This window comes from Phoenix dactylifera, chromosome 5, assembly GCF_009389715.1.
Source record: "Phoenix dactylifera cultivar Barhee BC4 chromosome 5, palm_55x_up_171113_PBpolish2nd_filt_p, whole genome shotgun sequence".
Classification (NCBI taxonomy): Eukaryota; Viridiplantae; Streptophyta; class Magnoliopsida; order Arecales; family Arecaceae; genus Phoenix; species Phoenix dactylifera.
The window spans coordinates 13,587,562-13,593,561 of record NC_052396.1 but is presented as its reverse complement, the minus strand read 5'-3'; positions in this window follow the sequence as shown (position 1 = coordinate 13,593,561).

Sequence of the window (6,000 nt, the reverse complement as noted above, 5' to 3'; positions counted from 1 at the left end):
AAATTCATATTCATATTTGTTTTAAATGAGTACGAATACAAATCAGATGCCGAAAATATGGATATAAATACGGATATAAATTAAATAATTAAACTTTATAACCACAAAATTAAAGATATTACTAAGTATATGATAAATCAAGTTAATATAATGTTAATGTAGTCATTTATTTTTCTTAAAAGTTTATGAGTGGGTTACAAATGGAATTGGATATTCGGATACGGATCGAATAGTTGTCTATCTATATCTACTTTTCTTGATGGATATGAATACGGATACGGATATTAGTCGGAAGCTCAAATTTCTATCCATATATGGATAGTGTCAGATACGAAAATAAATTAGAATGAATATTATCTGATCCACTTTCATCCTTATTCACTTACCATTGAAAAGGACAACCAGCTCCACAAGCTCTCATCAAGGCTAAGATCCAAAATCATGGACTAAAAGGCTTCAATACTGCCAATATATATATATATATATATATATATATATGCTAAAAATGTTAAACATCAACTTTTCATTCTTGATAGGGTAGTTGCTAAAGCATTCTCGGAATAACCAGATCTTGATTAAAACTCATCTGTTTACATGTATTGCACCGATTTCAAACTGCCAGAAATGAACAAGAACATTAGAGTGATGGATCCTAATACTCTACTTTAGTTAGGATTATTCCCACTACATGATTAAACTCAGGGGCGACCCAAGCCTTAGGCGACCTAGGCGGTTGCCCAAGGCCCCGGCTCGAAGGAAGGCCCCCGCCAGACCGGCAAACGCCCCAGACCACGACTCCTAGTCCTAGCCTCCCAGCTCCTACACCCACAGTCCCACTCCTGGCTACAGCCTATAGTGTACGTAGAGCTTCTACAAGACGCCTGAGGCAGGGCCGCAGGACGGTAGGAGCCAACGGCTACCTCGACAAGACGCCTGAGCTATTAAGGGTGTCTCGCCGCGACGCCATCCCGTGACCGGTGACTCCCGTCCCAATCCCATCGGCCATCGTCCATCATCCTTTTCTTTAAAATCCTCATCATCCTCCTCCATAGCTCCACTCCTCCTCAATCCTCTTTTGCAGCTGAGCTCCTCTTCTACTGCTCTTAGTGCTCTACATGCTACAAGTCTGCGACATCGGCCTAAGCCTTTAAAGTTTAAAATCCACTTCGCCGGCGAGGTCGTCTCCTCCGCCTCCCCGCCCCGCCTCCCCGGCATCCTGCGAGGCCGCGACCTCCTCGCCTCCCTCCCGGCTGCCTGCAAGTCTTCGCCACGCCAGAGAGCCGGCGAGGTCGTCTCCTCTGCCTCCCCGGCGTCCCCGCCTCCCCGGCATCCCACAACCTCCTCGCCTCCCTCCCGGCTCTCGTCCGACCATCTCCTGACTCACGTCTGTGAGATTGCAACGGTGCAACCCCATCTTTTTGATTTCTTCACTTCAGGTGATCAGGTCGTCATTCGTCAACCCGCTGGCTGCTGCATTTGAGTTGTAACTTGTAAGTCTCTCTCTGGTTTAAAGATGTTTGATGAAATGCCTAAACCAGTAAACCATATGTTATTTCTTTCTGTTTCTTAGGCAAAGGATGGGAAAGTCCATTGGATTCATTGCATTTATGATTTATATAAGAATATGAGATGAAGAATGATAGAAAAGGAAAGAAAAACAAAGTTAAAATCAAAGCTGGTTGATGTCTAAGCATGATGGTTTAATTTTTTGGTTTGCGTGAAGAACTTCAAAGCTGCATTTTGGTTGCACAACATTTTGAGATTCAGGATGGTAGATGTCAACAGTCAACCCAAGCACAACCAAGATCATGAGGTTGGGCTCCACATAATTAACAGTTTACCATGCATCATAATGTGGTAAATGGTAATATAGGTATACCATATAGATCAGTTCACCTGAGGGTCTAGAAACCAGTAGTCAGGTGAATCACACGGTATTGTCGCATGTGGGATCATGGTTTATCCATGAGGTAATATGGTTAATGGTTCTACATGGAAGTTGAAGCCACACCAATTTCCACATGAATTTCTGATTGAATGGGCTCAGGTGCTGTTATACTAGGATAGTTTGATCCCCTTTTTATTCCAATAAAACTTCCTTCACTATTTTTTGTTTCTAAAGAAACATACTTTTTTAATTTATAATCTCCTGCTTCTAATTCCTCTAATTTTGTTACAATTCCTATAATTTTGTTACAATTTTTCTCTTCTAATTTTGATTGTTGGTTTCATCTTACCGTTTTTGAATAGTTTGCATCTTGGGCGTTCTTGAATCTCGACGGTTGCGTCTTCAGTCTCTTCTTCAACTCCACCCATCAGTCTCCGACATCGCTTGTCGGAGCTTGAGTTCGTTTTTCTTGACATTATCAAATTTTATCATTTTCGACTCTTTTATATTTTGATTTGTTTATAGTGATTGTCTTAATTGCTTTGTTTGATAATATAGTTTTTAGATTCAAATGTCTAATAGAAAATATGAATGTGGATATGAAAAACTCAAAAAGAAAAGAAAAATTGAAAAACTCGTTCAATCTCAAAAAGGAGCTTTAGATAGATTTGTTGTCACAAACAAACAAAACACCACATCAAGTTTAACTTAGGAATTAGCAACAGAACAAACACTCGAAATAAAGCTAGAAGATGATATGAAAAGAATGAAACAAAATGAGATTGACACCCATATTCATGGTGAAGAACACAATGAGAAATTAGAAGAAGATAGAATAAATAAGGATAGTGTAGAGCTTAATGAAACTAGTTCTATTTCTACAAATATATACAATCCTGGTCAATGGAAACAAATCGATACAAATTTGAGAGATCTATTAGTGGAAAGAGGTCCAATTAGAGATTATGATCTTCATTTTCCTAGGGATGAAAATAATAGACACTTCTCTACGCTACATTATATTCATAAATTACCTAATGGTGAAAAACATGATAGAAAATGGTTAGTGTATTCGAAGGATTTGGATAGGATATATTGCTTTTGTCATAAATTATTTGATTCAACACCTAACACGAGTCACTTAGTCAATGAAGGAACTAGAAATTGGAAAAATCTAGGTGTTATACTCAAAAGTCATGAAATAACTAGTGAACATATTACTAGCATGAATAAGTGGATTAATTTAGAAGTGAGATTGTTGAAAAATAAGACAATCGACAAAAGTCTCCAAGAACAAATAAACCAAGAGAAAGATCATTGGAAAAAAGTATTATTGAGAATTCTTGCTGTCGTAAAAAATCTCGCAAAAAATAATTTAGCATTTCGGGGAAAGAGTGAAAAGATCTATCAAAACAATAATGGAAATTTTTTAAGTCTTATTGAAATGATTGCAGAATTTGATCTAGTAATGCAAGAACATGTTCGACGCATTCAACATGGTGAAATTCACAATCATTATTTAGGTCATAAGATTCAAAATGAATTGATTCAAATGTTAGCATCTGAAGTTAAAACTATAATAATTAAAAAAATTAAAGAAGTAAAATACTTTTCTGTAATACTTGATTGCACTCCTAATGCAAGCTATCAAGAACAAATGACTCTAGTTTTAAGATGTGTAGATACTTCAACAAGTCCAGTAAAAATAGAAGAATATTTTTTAGAATTTTTAGAAGTAGATGATACCTCTGAAAAAGGCATTTTTGGTGCACTTATAAATATAATAAAAAATATAAACTTGTGGTTAATGATATAAGAGGACAAGGATATGACAACGGGTCTAATATGAAAGAAAATCATCAAGGTGTACAAAGAAGATTATTAGATATAAATCCTAGAGCGTTTTACACAATGTGGATGTCATAACTTAAATTTAGTATTATGTGATACTGCTAACTCATGTCCTAAGGCTATATCTTTTTTTGGAGTAATACAACGAATTTATACCTTATTTTCTTCTTCTACAAAACGATGGAAAATTTTACAAGATAATGTATCTAAATTAACTCTTAAACCTTTGTCACAAACACGTTGGAAAAGTCGTATTGAAAGTGTCAAAGCAATTAAACATCAAGTTCCTAAAATAAGAGATGCCTTAGTTCAATTAGCGGAAACTAGTGAAGATCCTAAAATAACGAGTGAAGCCATATGCTTAGCTACATATGAGATTGAAAATTTTGAATTCTTATTAGGCATGAATATTTGGTACGATATATTGTTTGCTGTTAACTCAGTTAGTAAGAACTTACAATCTGAAGACATGCATATTGATGTTGCTATAGATCAATTAAAAGGTCTTCTTTTTTATTTGAAAAGTTATAGAGAAAATGGATTTATGAATGCTTTGACTTCATCTAAAGAAATTGCAAATGAAATGAAAATAGAACCTACATTTCGTGAAAAACGTGTGATCCGTAGAAAAAAACAATTTGATGAAAATACTGATGATGAGACAACAAGATCAGCTGAAGAATCTTTTAGAATTGATTACTTTTTATATATAGTAGATCAAGCTATTTCTTCAATTCAAAATAGGTTTGAACAATTCACCATATATGAAGATGTTTTGGTTTTTTGTTTAATTTTAGAAAGTTAAAATCTTTGAATGAAGAGAATTTGAAAAAGTGTTGCCTTAATCTTGAAAACTTTTTAAAGCATGGTGAATATTCTGATATTGATGGTCTTGATCTGTTTTCGGGGTTAAATATTTTAAAAGAAGTTTTATAAATAGAAACTAGTACCCCTATTGATACTTTAAGTTTTATTAAAAAAAAAGATTCTTTTCCAAATGCATACATTGCTTCGAGGATATTGTTAACAATACCTGTAACAGTTGCTTCTGCTGAAAGAAGTTTTTCAAAATTAAAGTTGATAAAATCTTATTTGCGGTCAACTATGTCCCAAGAAAGATTAAATAGATTAGCTATATTATCGATTGAAAATAGTATTTTAATGAATCTTGAGTACAAAAATTTGATTAGTAATTTTGCATCTCAAAAAGCTAGACGGATTATTTTTAAATAAATTTTTAAAGTATTTTACACTTATTAAAAATTTATTATTATTATTATTATTTTTAAAAAAAGCCTCTCTTAGTAAGTTCGCCTTAGGCCCCCAAATACATTGGGCCGCCCCTGATTAAACTCGAGGTCGGTTATTCGTCTAATTTGGTGCTGATGTTTTTTTTTTACTGCTAAAGGATTCGAGCCAGTCCAGTCCAAAGTTATTCTTTGATACTTATAAATATAGGTTTAATCCAAATTGTAATCATATGATTTTGCTGGTTATATTGTTCTAATTCATAAATTTAATAAGATTTTCAGCTCAACCAGACTCTTAGTAGGAATTAGAATAGACTTATCCAGATTAGTTGCAAACTACAAAGAGTCCACGCCCATTGCCTATCAGTTAGCGAGGCGTTTCTCCGCATCTCTCGCTCCCTCTCTCTCTCTCTCTCTCTCTCTCTCTCCCCCTTCTCTTTGTGGCCTTTTATTCATTCGCTATTCGTCTTTTTAACGGTATTTCTTATTGGTTCCTCCCTTCTCGGCCACGTGCGCTGCACATGCAACATTCTGTTTCTTTAAAAAGTCCAGTCTCACGGACTTGCTTCTGGACCTAGGTGAGGTCAGTCCATTTGATATCAGATTTTTGTAAAAAAAACAATGTATTAAACTGGATATTTATTTAAAGCAAGGTTCTAATAACTAAATAGTTATGTAATTATTATCGATTTTTAATCTTACATTAACAGCTGATGAGGATATTTTGTTTGGTCATATTTGAACTTGTCAATGAATCTTTCATATGCAAGCAACAGGATTAGGTTTTTTCCAAACTATGAAACCATGAATTATTTTTGATGTGGTGTATATTCATCAACCCAACCTCAGTATTGGCCAAAGTCAACCTAACCTTAGTATTGGCTGAAGTGTTGGTTTGATCCAATCGATCAACAGAGAAGAGCCATATGTCTCCCATTCAAATCTATTTAAAGACGGTTAATGCCCATTAAAGGCACAACCACGATCCCACCAATTGAGGAGTGGGTATAG